General features: G+C 49.5%; 1 pseudogene across 1 annotated transcript in view; it reads right to left on the bottom strand.

The window, feature by feature from the left end:
* Window positions 1–16,401, bottom strand: part of LOC309361280 (inositol polyphosphate 5-phosphatase OCRL-like) — a 49,056-nt pseudogene that overhangs the window by 15,506 nt on the left and 17,149 nt on the right. Inside the window, exons 2-7 of the transcript in view lie at window positions 8,528–8,629; window positions 7,710–7,809; window positions 7,341–7,591; window positions 3,906–3,959; window positions 1,968–2,071; window positions 423–557 (exon numbers count right to left, since the gene is read on the bottom strand). The product of the transcript in view is annotated as an inositol polyphosphate 5-phosphatase OCRL-like (transcript). The remainder of the gene's footprint in view (window positions 1–422; window positions 558–1,967; window positions 2,072–3,905; window positions 3,960–7,340; window positions 7,592–7,709; window positions 7,810–8,527; window positions 8,630–16,401) is intronic.

The raw sequence follows: 16,401 nt of genomic DNA, 5'->3' as shown, positions 1-16,401 counted from the left end.
GCCTGATGCACCCCCTGTTCCCAGCCCTGAAAGAGGCAAGTACTGTAACTCTGAGAGCTTCCCCAGGATGGCAGCGGCTGTGACTTCCAGAGCCAATGGGCTGAAGCCCAATGCTCCAAGCCAAGTACCACAGAAGCTCCATTGCATGAATGGAGCCAACGGTTAAGGTATACAGTTCAGCCCATGTGGTCTGCCATGCCTGCAGGAGCAGCGTGTACTCAGAACAGTGGAGAATGGAAGCCTAGGGATTTAACAGAGCCAAAACCTGCCCACTCCTTGCACCGGAAGTCATTGGCCAAGGAGGAGCTCTGTGGAAAGGGGCCTGGTTGTTGGTCAGGGCCTGCCCAGATTCGAGGAGGTGCCACATAGCAGGCAACTAAAAAGCCTGAATAGACGATAGCCCTGGCCAGGGCAGGTGTTACCCTGTGAGGAAGAGGGAGCTGGCGGGCTTGTGGTCGCTCCTTTTCAATTCCATGTGGCTTCGGTAGCTGAGCTGATTCACGCTGCCTCCTCGCCAGAGGATTGGCTCACACCATGCTGGCACACGGCACTTCCCACTGCAAGGAGACAGTTGGACTGGCTGAGGCAACACACAAGGCTCACACAGTCAAACTTTGGCTCCACACACGGCCTGTGATCTTGACCACGGTCAAGAGCTGGAGATGATGGGGCTTGGGAGTCCAACTTCTGAAGGGGCGGACCTTGCAGGTGTGCAGGCATTTTGCCTCATGGAGAGAGTTGTCAGGAAATCAAAAGCTGCCTTCTACCAGGTCAGAATGATTTTCTGACCTCCCCCAGTTTGGATTCCTACATTGCAAGGGATTGGACGAGATGACCCTCGTGATCCCTTCCAACCCCACAATTCATTAATTAAGTCTCCTCTGGCTGGCAGCAGCTCTCTGTGGCCCAATCCTTTTTCAGGTGGAGGTGCCTTTCAACTTGAGACTCTGCATACAAAGCATATGGCACACCACCAAATGATGATCCTTCCCCAAAGCAAGGGGCCCCGTTATTCTTGTTCAGACACTATTTTTTCAGTGATCCAAAAGACCCTTTCTGGCACCTGAAATGCTGCCCAAAGGAGCCTGCCGTTTTCCGGCTTCGTCACTACATGTTCCGCCTGTCCTTTTGATTTCCCCATTACCACAGCAAGAGCAATGAAACTAGCAGGCCTAGGTGGCTTCTGACAGTTGTCAAGAACCACAAGAATATGCCACATCCTGGATGGTGAGGCTCAATGGCTACTAGCCATAATGGCCAGAGAACATACTCCACCAAGAGAAGCAGTATGGCTTGGAGGAGGGGAGCGTGCTGTTGCACCCAGGTCCTGTTTGTGGGCTGCCCGAGAGGCATCTCATTGGCCAATGTGAGAACAGGATGCTGGGCCAGATGGACCAATGGCCTGATCCAGCAGGGCTGCTCTCATGCTCTTATGCCCTGGCAGACTCATCTTGAGAGAGCACCAAGTCTCATTCCCAGACTTCCTTGACACAAACAGGATTCTCTGCTTAAACACGCCATGAAACAGGATGCTGATTATCAGGACAAATGTGGGGGAAAGGCTGCTTGTGGAAAAGGAGCCAAAACATTTCCAGAGACTTTGAGCAGGGATGGCTTGAGGAAGACAACATATCACAGCCTTGCATTTCACAACTCGCCTAGCAGCCTTTGGCAACCGGGAATTCCATGCAAGCAAAGTGAGCAGGTGAAGGAGAGCTGGATCTCTCTCTTCCTCCGTGGCTTGGTGTCCATTCTGGCTGCAGAGGAAAGGAAGTCCGTCCAGCCCTCAACTCTAGCCCTCCTCCAACAGCTTGCTTAGCAGAAAGCCATGTTTAAAATATATGTTTTACTAGCCTGCTCAGGAGGATGGAAAGGCAGGACACTACTAGCATCTCAGCAGACTAGGAAAAACAAACAAGCCTTGCAGAAGAATGATTGAGAGGACTTACTTACAAAGGCTCAACTATCAAGCAGGATCTGTTTTAGAGTCGAATTTGTACGTCGGGATGAACTTGATCTCTCCCTCTGTGAAATCAGCAAAAGCTGTCTTTTGGGTACGCTGAATGTTTAGCTAAAGCCAAAAAGAAATCGCTTATCAGCAGAGAAGCAGAAGACCCCCTGTTGCCTGACAATGGAGTCTATTAACAGCCACTGTTGTGCTGGAAGACCAAGGTGAAGTACTAGTAGGTTAAAGGTAAAGGTAAAGGGACCCCTGACCATTAGGTCCAGTCGTGACCGACTCTGGGGTTGCGGCGCTCATCTCGCGTTATTGGCCGAGGGAGCCGGCGTACAGCTTCCGGGTCATGTGGCCAGCATGACTAAGCCGCTTCTGGTGAACCAGAACAGCACACAGAAACAGCGTTTACCTTCCCGCCAGAGCGGTACCTATTGATCTACTTGCACTTGGACGTGCTTTCAAACTGCTAGGTTGGCAGGAGCAGGGACAGAGCAAGGGGAGCTCACCCCGTCGCGGGGATTCGAACCGCTGACCTTCTGATCGGCAAGCCCTAGGCTCTGTGGTTTAACCCACAGCGCCACCCGCGTCCCTACTAGTAGGTTAGCCAAGTGCAAAAAAGGGGTATACCTGCTGAGATCCTATCTTATACCCAATTCTTAAAGGTACAGGATGCTTGTGCATTTTTGCCCCATGTCATCTTAAATTACTTTGCTGCATCACACGACAGGAAAATCCTCTAACTCAGGAGTAGCAGACACGTGGCCCTCACAATGCTGCAGAACTACAATTCCCATCATCCCTGATTACTGGCCATGATGGCTGGAGCCAACAGGAACTGCAGCTCAGTAACATCCGGCAGACCACAGGTTAGCTATACCTCCAATAGACAATCTTATATGTACCAATAATCCATACAAACTGTTAACAACCACCAGAATACACCCCCGACACTAAGAGCAACTGCAAAACCACCCTTTTGCATCCTACGTTGGCTCCCAGGACGTTTCTGAGCACAATTCTCAGTGTTGGCGCCAACCTTTAAAGCCCTAAATGGCCTCAGCCCTGAAAGAGTGTCTCCATCCCCATTGTTCAGCCCAGGCATCAGGGTCCAGCACCGAGGGCCTTCTGGCCTTTTCCTCACTGTGAGAAGCGAAGTTACAGGGAACCAGGCAGAGGGCCTTCTGAGTAGTGGCACCTGCCCTGTGGGACACCCTCCCGTCAGATGTCAAGGAGATAAGTAACTATACAGCCTTTAGGGAAGTTTTTAATGTTTTATGATGGTTTTGCATATGTTGGAAGTCCCCCCCTTGCCTTCCTTGCAGCATCCTTCTCAAAGGGCTAAGGCACGACTACGCTCACAGAGTTTAAATCCACCGTAAGGTGCAGCAATCAGGCCTGTTTCAACACAAAATACCAATGCTCCTTATGCCAAGTGGGAGAAAGGTCGTCAACATGATGAACACACAAACCTTGGAGAGAAAAATGTAAAACAAAAAGCACCAGCAATTTAATTGGACTTAATGGAAGTCTCTGCTGATAAGAACATGTGAGCAACGCAGATTTTCCAGACAGATGCAAAACCTAGAGCAGGAAACCTTAGACCTTTCGATATTGCTGGACAGCAGCTATGCTGGGGCTGATGGGAGTCCAACAACATCTGGAGCGTGTGCTGAGCTAGGAAAGCCCTCTAACTGGGAAACGGCAGAGCAGTCCTACTTATTCCAAGGCAACCCTCCAACTTAATTGGGACTTGCTTCTAATTCAGGTTGCACAAACCGGCAACCTTAAAAAGCATTTGTAGAAGTCGCAGTCATCCTATGTTATAGCTACACTTTGCTCCTAACTGCCTGAAAGTGGTTTCTCTAGCCTAGGCTGGGGTATCCCAGACAAAGGAAATAAACAGGGCAATATCCTAAACCACCACATATAACACAAAGATGTCTCTCACCTGGTCGTAGGTCAGAAGTCTCTGAAGCTCATTTTTAGTGATCAGATGACAATGCTGGAAAAAAGCAAAGCAACCACAGCTACAGGCTAGCTCACGGGGTCGGGGGTCGGGGGTTGGGAGGCAGCCTGCTGCCACTTCCTGCAATATGTAGTAAGACTGATAACTAGGATTGGGCAGTATGATCATATTAGGCTAGTGCTCTGTGAACTAGACTGGCTCTTGAACTGCTTCCAGGCCCAATTCAGAGCATCCCATTTGGCCTTTCAAGTGTTTCAAGGTTTGGGGAAAGGGTACCAGAAGAAGGCCCACTTATGTTTGCACTGCCTCTCCACTGACTAGAATCCCTTTCCCAGGGAACTCCTGCTCTTTCAAGCATGGCAGGGCCTTTTCAGTCATGGCACCCGACCTTTCAGAATAATCTCCCAAAGAGGTTCACCTGGCCCCTGCTTTGATGTCCTTTCAGCAAAGACTTTTAGAATTTCCCCTGGTTCTTGAATTCATGGGCAGGGCGCTTGTGGCCCTCCAAACCCTGCTGTAGTACACAGGAACATGGGAAGCGACCTTATATTGAGGCAGACCATTGACCCATCAAGCTCAGGACGGACTACATGGACTGGCAGCAGCTTTCAGGCAGAGATCATGCCCAGCCCTAGCTGCACACACTGGTGACTGAGCCGGGAACCTTCTCCATGCAAAATGGCCGCTCTGCTTTCGCGTTACTGCCCTTAACAAACTGCAACTCCCACCCCGATCACTGGAGAAGTTGCCCACATTTGCTATAATCTCATCTAATACATCTCTGCCACTCGGTTTATGTTGCTCTCTCCTGGCTGCTCTAGTAGAAACCTTAGTGGTGCAGCTGCAGCAGCAGGGATCGCCGACACTGCACCCTCCTGGTGTTGCTGAAGTGGAACTCTCATGAGCCCGTCAGCAAGGCCAATTCTTAGCAATTATGGGAATTTTGGTCAATCAACATTTGGAGAGCACAATGCTGCCTGCCATAAAGAAGGCTGATCACCGAAGAATTGATGCTTTTGAATTCTGGTGCCGGAGGAGACTCTTGAGAGTCCCAAGGACTGCAAGAAGATCAAACCTCTCCATTCTGAAGGAAATCAGCCCTGAGTGCTCACTGGAAGGACAGATCCTGAAGCTGAGGCTCCAAGACTTTGGCCACCTCATGAGTGGCCAATGGATCCAAACTACAAGAAAGAAGATTCCACCTAAACATTAGGAAGAACTTCCTGACAGTAAGAGCTGTTCGACAGTGGAATTTGCTGCCAAGGAGTGTGGTGGAGTCTCCTTCTTTGGAGGTCTTTAAGCAGAGGCTTGACAACCATATGTCAGGAGTGCTCTGATGGTCTTTCCTGCTTGGCAGGGGGTTGGACTCGATGGCCCTTGTGGTCTCTTCCAACTCTATGATTCTATGAGAAGAGAAGACTCCCTGGAAAAGACTCTGATGGATGAATGTATTGCCAAAAATGTTATTTTTGTTTCAGTCATTGCAAATTCTGGACAAGATGGACTGTTTCAAGAAGTGGCAGAAAGACATTTCTAGATTTGTCTGGCAGGGCAAGAAGCCCAGAATAAAATTTAAAATACTAACTGACGCAAAGGAAAGAGGTGGATTTGCCCTGCCAGACCTTAAACTTTACTATGAATCAGCAGCATTCTGCTGGTTGAGAGATTGGCTGCTTCTTGAGAACACAGACATTTTGGACTTAGAAGGTTTCAACAATGTTTTTGGGTGGCATGCATATTTGTGGTACGACAAGGTTAAAGCACATAAAGCATTTAAAAACCATATTGTCAGGAAAGCATTGTTTAATGTCTGGATAAGATACAAAGACTTACTGGAAAATAAAACCCCAAGGTGGTTGTCACCAATGGAAGCAAAGGCTCAGAAAAAACTCAATATGGAGGCCAAATGGCCGCAATATTGGGAAATATTGGAACAAGAAGGAGACAAATTGAAATTGCAGAGTTTTGAGAAATTAAAAGATAAAGTGCAAGACTGGCTTCATTATTACCAAATAAGAGAGGCCTATAATTTGGACAAAAAAAATGGCTTCCAGGTGGAAAAATCAAAATTGGAAACAGAACTGTTAGATCCCAAAACTAAGATACTTTCAAGAATGTATAACTTGCTGTTAAAATGGAATACGCAGGATGAAATGGTTAAATCTGCTATGATTAAATGGGCACAAGACATTGGTCATAACATTATGTTTGCTGACTGGGAACAATTGTGGACCACCGGTATGAAATTTATGGCATGGCATGTAATGCATTGAGAGAGAATATTATGAAAATGATATACAGGTGGTACATGACACCAGTCAAGCTTGCAAAAATATATCATTTGCCCAACAATAAATGTTGGAAATGTAAAGAAAATGAAGGTACATTCTTTCACCTTTGGTGGACGTGCCCAAAGATTAAGGCCTTCTGGGAGATGATCTATAATGAAATGAAAAAGGTATTTAAATATACCTTCCTGAAGAAACCAGAGGCCTTCCTCCTGGGCATAGTCGGCCAATTGGTGCCAAAGAAGGATAGAGCTTTTTTCATGTATGCAACAACAGCAGCAAGAATACTTATTGCAAAGTATTGGAAGACACAAGATTTACCCACCCTGGAAGAGTGGCAGATGAAGGTGATGGACTATATGGAATTGGCGGAAATGACTGGCAGAATACGAGACCTGGGAGAAGAGTTGGTGGAAGAAGACTGGAAGAAATTTAAAGACTATTTGCAGAAACACTGTAAAATTAACGAATGTTAAAATGATGTTGGATTGAAAATAAGTGGCATTAGCAACAAAGTTATTAAGAATATGCAAAAATGAATTGATAATGGTTGGAAATAAAGAGTTATAATATGTTAAGATATAGAGATAAGACAATGAATGAGGGTAAGGATTTGCTGATTTGATTATGTAAAGGGGATACAAAAAGGGGAGGTGAGAGGAGGTCAAGGAAACAAGCAAATGAGTTTAAAGTTATAAAAAAACAGATTTGTTTTTATTTTTTCTTATTTTCTTTTTGTCTTTTGTCTTTTGTATGTTGTATTTTTATTTTTATTTTTTCATGTATTTTTGTACTTATGTTTTTGTAAAACTTTAATAATTATTTCTTTAAAAAAGAGAAAAGACTCTGATGTTGGGAAAGATGGAGGGCACAAGGAGAAGGGGACGACAGAGGACGAGATGGTGGGACAGTGTTCTCGAAGCTACCAGCATGAGTTTGACCAAACTGCGGGAGGCAGTGGAAGACAGGAGGGCCTGGCGTGCTCTGGTCCAGGGGGTCACGAAGAGGCGGACACGACTAAACGACTAAACAACAACAAATGCTGCCTACCCTGAGCTACACACAGGCAGGAAAGTTACAGAAACGTGACTCAATTTGCTTCTCCAGATAGCGGAGACCAGCAAGTTACATCAGCCAAGGCTCTCTCCCTCCAAGCCCTCGAAACGCACTCGTGTTTCATGATTGTCAGCTGCGGCAGACCCTGGTCAGGGGGCAGGAAGCTCATCTGGGCACCGATATCCTTGTAATCCTGGTTTCGGCGCCCGAAGTCTTCCACGTGGGCAGCAAGGTGGGAATTGACCATGCAGAAGCTGGTATTGTTGCAGACAAGCCTCACGGCCACACACCCCTTGTTACCCTGCAGGGGCGGAGCAAAGATGGCTGTTAGTGAGCAAGCAGGAAAGAGGGGGAACTGGTTGGCAGAGATTAGAAAAACAGACAGACAGACAGACAGACAGACAGAAAGATCGACGTAGGGAATTCCGCTGTCAGGGTCTACTCCCCATCTTCCCCATGATGCCTGTGGCCACTGTCTCCCTCATCACTTCCTTGATGCGGCTGAGCTGGTCCTTCCTGACAAAGATGAGCACCAGCTGCACCTAGAAGATGCAAGGTACTGGGATGTCTACCAGCTCTGTTCATTGCTTGCTGTCCTGGGCCGGCTGGATGCAGATAGGAGTGGCAGGTGGCACCAACTGGGGATCCCCCAAGGGAAGAAGGCTCAGAGCCAGGGAACTGGTGGGGGGTCGTCCGAGGGAGAAGAGGGAGCAGACTGTGAGCAAGAGGAGGTGTTGGAAACTGAAGAGGCAGGAGGGCAGGAAGATTCTGTGGCAAACAGCAGCCCAGAATCCGAGGCAGAAGTGGAGGCTGGAGGCGGGGGTCAAGAGGCAGAGATCAGGCAGGCTGCTGAAGAAGCCAGGGGGTCTCCCCATCCTGCTGCGATCAGCTCCCCTCCCTGCTGGTCTCCCAGAACACAGAGAAATTAAGAGGAGGGAGCAAAGACAGGCAAGGTGTCAGAGTCTCAGGATGCTTGGGAAGGACCAGGGGGAGGAGGAGACTTCAGAGAGTGGTGGGTGGGTAGCAACCTTCAGCCTTCACAACTACCTCACTGGGGCAAGACCTGTTGGGAAAGGTTTCTGTGATCACGAGGCCTGCACGGTTTGGGTTTCTTTGAATAAAGAATGTGGGCTTCTTTTGAATAAAACACCACTGACACCAGGTGTTTTTTCTTGCTGACCTCCTCCTCCTCCTCCTCCTCCTCACTCCAGCTCCTGACAGCTGTCTGGCTGCTGAAGAAATGGGTGGGGTTGGACTTACTTTCTTGGATTTGGAACGCAAAGCCTTTTCCACAGCTGTCAGCCACTCTTGCTCCTTTGTCGAGTCCAAGTAGAAGAAAGCCTCTGTGCTCAGGTCCAGCTCCTGGAACCGAATGCCCAAGTGCCAAAGAGAAGGATGTGGAAGTGCAGGAATAGGACTCCAATCGGAACAGACGTGCTGGTCAAATATGCAAAGACAACAGGAGTGTGCAAGGGCAGGCAAGATCAGGACCAAGAACAAACAAGTAATACCAGCCACTTCTTCCTCAGCTTAGCTATTCGGGGCCCCAAAGGAGCTTTGCTAATGAAAGAAAAAAAGCTTTTCCCTTGTATTTTTTAAGATGTGTCAGCCAGCCTGATATCTAAGCACTATCCCAGTAGCCACAGGCAACCAGAAATTCTTTGAAGGCAAGTGAGTTGGTTGATCTCTCCATTCTTCCTTCACCTGGCAACCTGGTTTCCAGGCTGGCTTTCCGGGAGCAGAAAACCACCTCTCAGATCTGTTGTGCCAAGCTTGTTTGCTAGAAGATTACCCCGTAACACCCTTGTCCTCTTTGCAAACCTCCTAAAAGGCTAGCCTTCTGTGTTTCCATGCTGGCCATGAAGGAATGGGCATTCCCGACTCTGAAAACAGCACAGAAATACAGCCTGTCTAGTAAAGGGGTAAAAAGAGCAAGCTAAACAGCCTCTTTAAAACAGTAGCATCTGAAGCTGCTAACCACATACTGATAAACATATCATAAAAGGAGACATGAAAAACAAATGGCCACTGGGTACTACTAACAGTGGGACACGGGTGGCGCTGTGGGTTAAACCACAGAGCCTAGCACTTGCAGATCAGAAGGCCGGCGGTTCGAATCTCCGTGACGGGGTGAGCTCCCGTTGCTCGGTCCCTGCTCCTGCCAACCTAGCAGTTCAAAAGCACGTCCAAGTGCAAGTAGATCAATAGGTGCCGCTCCGGCGGGAAGGTAAACGGCATTTCCGTGTGCTGCTCTGGTTCACCAGAAGCGGCTTAGTCCTGCTGGCCACATGACCCAGAAGCTGCACACCAGCTCCCTCGGCCAGTAAAGCGAGATGAGCGCCGCAACCCCAGAGTCGGTCACGACTGGACCTAATGGTCAGGGGTCCCTTTAACTTTACCTTACTACTAACAGTACGAGGAAATAACCAAAGCAAAAACTCAAAAACTTTGTTTGAAGTAGTAAGCTTAGCATTATAAGGATGACCCACACCAAGTGTTGGGGGGGGGGGTGTCACACCTCCCTTTCCTCCAGCACAGCTTTTAGGAGGAGTTCCAAAGGTTTTGCTTCAGTTTTGGATTAACTGCATCTTGTCACAATGTCTGAAGCTGCACAAACCGCTTCATTTGAACCATGGCTCCTTGAAACAAGCCCATTTCCAATCGTGGGTTTACAAAGCTGGTCAAATGAACCACCTTAGGATCTGGACACACCAAACTGTGGTTAATTTAAAATCCAAGTGGAAGCTTCCCAATAGGCTTGGGGTGGGGGAGAGGTGTGCAAACCTGGAGGAGAGGCTGCCGTCCTGCTCATAATATGAAGCCACGGTTCAGTATGTGGCACCAAGGGAAATTGCCCACCACAACTAATACTTTCAATTACCCACCCATGTGGCCTGAGTGAACAGGACAGACTTTGCCTGGCACCCAACAATAAAGCTGTCATGTAGATGTCGCTTTCTCCAGCCCCAACTCTGATACAGGTTATAATAATAATAATAATAATAATAATAATAATAATAATAATAATTTATTATTTATACCCCGCCCATCTGGCTGAGTTTCCCCAGCCACTCTGGGCGGCTCCCAATCAGTGTTAAAAACAGTACAGCATTACATATTAAAAACTTCCCTGAACAGGGCTGCCTTAAGATGTCTTCTGAACGTCAGGTAATTCTTTATCTCTTTGACATCTGATGGGAGGGCGTTCCACAGGGCGGGCGCCACTACCGAGAAGGCCCTCTGTCTGGTTCCCTGTAGCCTCACTTCTCGCAATGAGGGAACCGCCAGAAGGCCCTCGGCGCTGGATCTCAGTGTCCGGGCTGAACGATGGGGGTGGAGACGCTCCTTCAGGTATACAGGACCGAGGCCGTTTAGGGCTTTAAAGGTCAGCACCAACACTTTGAATCGTGCTCGGAAACGTACTGGGAGCCAATGCAGATCTCTCAGAATCGGTGTTATGTGGTCCCGGTGGCCACTCCCAGTCACCAGTCTAGCTGCCGCATTCTGGATTAATTGCAGTTTCCGGGTCACCTTCAAAGGTAGCCCCACGTAGAGCGCGTTGCAGTAGTCCAAGCGGGAGATAACTAGAGCATGCACCACTCTGATGAGACAGTCCGCGGGCAGGGAGGGTCTTAGCCTGCGTACCAGTTGGAGCTGGTAGACAGCTGCCCTGGACACAGAGTTAATCTGCGCCTCCATGGACAGCTGTGAGTCCAAAATGACTCCCAGGCTTCGCACCTGGTCCTTCAGGGGCACAGTTACCCCATTCAGGACCAGGGAATCCTCCACACCTGCCCGCCTCCTGTCCCCCCAAAACAGTACTTCTGTCTTGTCAGGATTCAACCTCAATCTGTTAGCCGCCATCCAACCTCCAACCGCCTCCAGGCACTCACACAGGACCTTCACCGCCTTCACTGGTTCTGATTTAAAGGAGAGGTAGAGCTGGGTGTCATCTGCATACTGATGAACACCCAGTCCAAACCCCCTGATGATCTCTCCCAGCGGCTTCATATAGATATTAAAAAGCATGGGGGAGAGGACAGAACCCTGAGGCACCCCACAAGTGAGAGCCCAGGGGTCTGAACACTCACCCCCCACCACCACCTTCTGAACACGGCCCAGGAGGAAGGAGCGGAACCACGGTATGACAGTGCCCCCAGCTCCCAGCCCCTCTAGACGGTCCAGAAGGATGTTATGGTCGATGGTGTCAAAGGCCGCTGAGAGATCCAGCAGAACTAGGAAACAGCTCTCACCTTTGTCCCTAGCCCGCCGGAGATCATCAACCAGCGCGACCAAGGCAGTTTCAGTCCCATGGTGAGGCCTGAATCCCGATTGGAAGGGATCCAAATGGTCCGTTTCCTCCAGGCGTGCTTGGAGTTGTTCAGCAACCACCCGCTCAATCACCTTGCCCAAGAATGGCAGATTTGAGACTGGGCGATAGTTGGCCATTCACCACCCCGCAGAGCCCATCGTCCAGCCCTTCCCGGCTCGCTTTTATCAGCCAGGATGGGCAAGGATCAGGGAGACAGGTGGTCGGTTTCACTCGTCCAAGCAGCCTGTCCACATCCTCGGAGGTAACAGATTGGAATTGATCCCATGTAACAGGACCAGACAGAACTCTAGCACTCTCCCGCCCTGGCCCTGCTCCCACGGTGGAGTCTAGCTCCTTCTGAATCTGAGCGATTTTATTCGCAAAAAACTTTGCAAAAGCATTGCAGGAGGTCTTGGGGTCCCTACCAGGCCCCGGTGGTACAGGTGGTTCTGATAGATTGCGAACCACCTGAAAAAGTCTCCTGCTGCTGTTTTCTGCAGATGCAATGGAGGCGGCGAAGAAGGCCCTCTTCGCCGTCGCCATTGCCACTTGGTAGGCTCGACGTTGAGCTCTAACCCGTGTCCGGTCTGATTCAGAATGAGTTTTCCGCCACTGGCGCTCTAGCCGTCTCAACGATTGTTTCATCACCCTCAGCTCCGGGGAAAACCACGGGGCTGTCCGGGCTCCATGCAATCGGAGAGGGTGCTTCGGAGCCAGACAGTCAATAGCCCTGGTTAACTCCGCATTCCAGCGTGCCACCAGGGAATCAGCTGAAAGGCCATCAACTTGGGATAAAGCATCCCCTACCACTCTCTGGAAGCCAATTGGATCCCTTAAGTGGCGGGGGCGGACCATCCGAATCGGTCCCACCTCCCTGCGTAGGGGAAGGGTTGCGGAGAAGTCCAGTTGCACCAGGAAGTGATCTGACCATGGCACTTCTTTTGTTTCGCTTTTAGTTAATGTCAGATCACCAACATCCGTAGAGGTAAACACCAAGTCTAAGGCATGTCCGTGGCTATGAGTTGGGCCAGACTTATTCAGGGACAGCCCCATGGAGGCCATGCTTTCCACGAAGTCCCGAGCGGCCCCTTGTAAGGTCGTGTCGGCATGGATGTTAAAATCCCCCAGGACAACCAAGCTAGGTGTCTCCAGGAGCATATCCGCCACGACCTGAAGCAGCTCGGGCAGGGAATCCTTGGTGCAGCGGGGAGGTCGGTACACCAGTAGGAATCCTGTACTGCCCCTATTGCCCAACTTCCAGAACATGCACTCAGAAAACTGGGTCTTCCCAATAGGACGCCTGGTGCAGACTAATGACTTCCTAAAAATCACTGCAACCCCCCCCCCCCCCCGCCCACATGGCCTGGGTTGCTGTGCGTAAGAGAAACCTGGTGGGCAAGCAGCGGCAAGGACAGGCCCATCTGCTTCATCCAACCAGGTCTCTGTCACACATGCCAGATCAAATCCTCCATCCACAATCAGGTCGTGGATGGCAGTGGTTTTATTCATCATTGACCTGGCATTGCACAGCAACACCTTCAGGTCATGTGGGTTTCCCTTGCTGATTACTGTATCCTTCCGGTCAGGACCAGACCTGGAGGCAGGGATAGTCCTCAAACAACGACTAAACCTGCCTCCTCGGTAATGACATGGTCTGGTCTTAGCATAATTCCTCCTCCTGCCCGTGATCACTGAGATCGGGTGTCCCAATACATCTCCCCCTGTGGAACCTGCCCCACCCAATCTATTGGCTGAGGCCCACTCCCAGGCAGCCATGACCCTTCCCCTTAAAAGGCAAAATACAAACTATATAATAATTTAACAGAATAATAATAATAATAAAACAAAACAGAACAGAACAAAACAAAACAAAGCAAGAAACAATAGCCCTGACTAAATGCTTATCCCACCCCAAGCAAAAATAAAGTAATGAAATAATATAATATTATAAAAAAAAACAACCACCATTTAAAGTGCTGCAAATTAAAAGCGATTAAAACATTTAAAACCATTGTGTCCATTGCTGCTGGTAGCTGCTCTAAACTGTAGTGGTAGTGCAGGCCCCGCCCCCTAGGCCGGATGGAGTTGGCAGGAGAGGGAGCGGTCCTCCCAACACTCACGCAAGCAGCAGCAGCAGCAGCCGTGTCCCGGAAGCCTCTCTCAGGCCTCTTATGCTGTGGTGGTTCCACTGGTCTTTGCACTTTGGCATGATCTGAGCTGAAATTCTGGGTGTTGACATATTCCTTCTCTCTCTTGGCGAGGACGTGCTGGATGAGTCCCTCTCTCTGTCCGGACTGCGGATGTGTGGAAGGCACAAAGAGCTGGCGCATAGTGTGGGTCATTGGGGTTGCTTCTTGCTCATGCTCTCCTTGTCACGGATACGCCTCAGGGAGATGAGAACACAACTCAAGTAGTCCTTCAAAGCAAGGAGGCGGGAGGGCACAGTACACCTCTAAGGCAACTTACAGCCTGCTTGGTGGCAGCGGTGGGGGTGGAGGCTCCCCATTTGCTGATTCTGCAGGTTTCTTTCCTTCTCCATGAAGTTATCCTCGAATCCCAGAATTCCCGAGAGAGGAAAAGACTTCTGAGGTTAGAGAGGCTTGTCGCCGGAAATCACCCCCCCCCTCCATTAACACGTGTAACGCACAAGCACCACACTCACACATGCACGCAGCTCCCCTCCCTGACCCCAGAGATGTCCCTTTAGAGGGCCATCTCTTAACAGCCTTCCGTAAATAAGGAAGCGCTAGTCTGACAGCTCTTCTCTACAGCGCTCCGCATCGCCCTATCTTTATTGTGAGTAGACCGGCCGCCTGAACTTTAGGTCAAACGGCGGCCGCCTCAGCCAATCAACATTGCCGAACAGCGCCCCTTGCGGCGGCCACGCTGGTACTGCAGGCTGCAAGCGCCTTTTCCTCACCTTTTGACAGCTCTCGATACAATGTTTCCGAGTTTAATTGACCGTGACTGATGTAATCAAAATGTAGCAAGTAACTTCCGAAAGGCGAAAGTACTTTGAACTTCAAGGACAATATTCTTTATAAATTCACCAAAAATCAGCCGTACATCGGATTTTCACCGGACCACTTTTATTTTGCTACATATTACAAGGACTATCAAAGGGGGGTGACCTGATGTGGGGCAGCCATAATCCCTTGACCGAGCGGTCACGTAGTCAGCGGCCCTTCTCAGCGGACGTGACTACCTTGATAGCCATCATGATGGGCTCAGACAGAAGGCTATCAAGGACACAATAAACTGCACCCTTTAGTGTATTCCATGCGGACTCGCACAAAAGGACTCTGACCGGATTCCCCTCAGGGGGCAGGAAACTTCGCCCTTCTCTTTTGTTCTTGTAAATAACTCATATGGGGAGGGGAGAGGAGGCTCCGACCAGGTGTCAGGTCACTCAGATTACCTGTGTAGCCCCTCCTCGACTCCTCCTAATATTAATGTAATCATGATGTAAATGTGATGTAATTCTGGGGGTGTAGCATAGGGGATTAGCAACTAATAAAAGTTAGGGTCTCCCTTTGTTCGGGGCTTCCATCTTGCTTCACCTCGTGGGCGGTGGGAGTCCTGTCGCGACAGTCTTTTCTTGAATAAAGACCGAGCCTACTGGCTGCTGTTTTGCTCTGAATTGCTCTGGTCGGTGTCTTCATTTGTCCAAGAGAGCCCTCGGACTTTCCTGTAACAGGCTTCAGAACCGTTTGGGGAAGTTTCGGGAAAGGAACTTAGAAAATACTTAACTGCAGGAAAATGTTCCTGCCTCCCCACAGCACCACATTTGCCGGACAATTGCCTCTCAGCTTATGCATGTTTAGGAAGGATTGTGGAGGCAAGAGGTCCTCCCCTCAAGGCCTTTTCCTCTAAAGGAGGTAGACTGGTCTTCTCCAATCCTCTGGCCACTGCTGAGTTTTCCAAACTTGCTGGCATATTGCGTGTAGCACCTTAACAGCATCATCTTTAACAAAATTTAATAGTTCAGCTGGAATACCATCACTTCCACTGGCCTTGTTATTAGCAGTGCTTTCTAAGGCCCATTTGACTTTGCTCTCCAGGATGTCAGGCTCAAGGTCAGCAACCACACTACCTGGGGTGTATGAGACATCCATATCTTTCTGGTATAATTCCTCTGTGTATTCTTGCCACCTCTTCTTGACGTCTTCTGCTTCTGTGAGGGTCTTTCCACCTTTGTCCTTTATTATGGTACTCTTTGTATGAAATGTTCCTTTCATAGCTCCAGTTTTCTTGAACAGATCTCTGGTTCTTCCCATTCTGTTGTTTTCCTCTATTTCTTTGCATTGCTCGTTTAAGAAGGCCCTCCTGTCTCTCCTTGCTATTTTTTGGAAATCTGCATTCAATTTCCTGTATCTTTCACTATCTCCCTCGCATTTTGCTTGCCTTCTCCAAGTCCACCTTTCCTTTTGAAGCAAAATGTCATTGAAATGGGGGAGAAATGCCCTGCATGAAGTCTTGGGTTTGCAATTTGGGGAGAGGGAAGACTGTCTGCGGCGCTGGGGAGCAGGCAGGCTAGCGAGGCCCCCTAGATCTAGAGGCCCATGGCTTCTGCCTACTTAGCCTATACATAAATCCGGCCCTGCCTATGTCACAGTGAGCACAGGCCCATCGATCACGTGCAAGGCATTCTGCATGTTGGGAAGGAGCCTCCTGTTCTGGGCCAGGTGGAAGAGTGACACCAGCAGAAGACTGGGTGGTGGGGTCGAAGCTGATCCCGGGGAGCACGTGAGGAGTCAAGGCTTCCCGCATGAAGGCCTCGCTTCCCCTAGAAGTCCCTGCCTCCTGGTCTGTGTTCGCTTTC

Source organism: Podarcis melisellensis, assembly GCF_964234715.1.
Source record: "Podarcis melisellensis genome assembly, chromosome: W".
NCBI lineage: Eukaryota > Metazoa > Chordata > Lepidosauria > Squamata > Lacertidae > Podarcis > Podarcis melisellensis.
The sequence above is the reverse complement of the archived record's forward strand: the minus strand, read 5'-3'. Positions and strand labels throughout refer to the sequence as shown.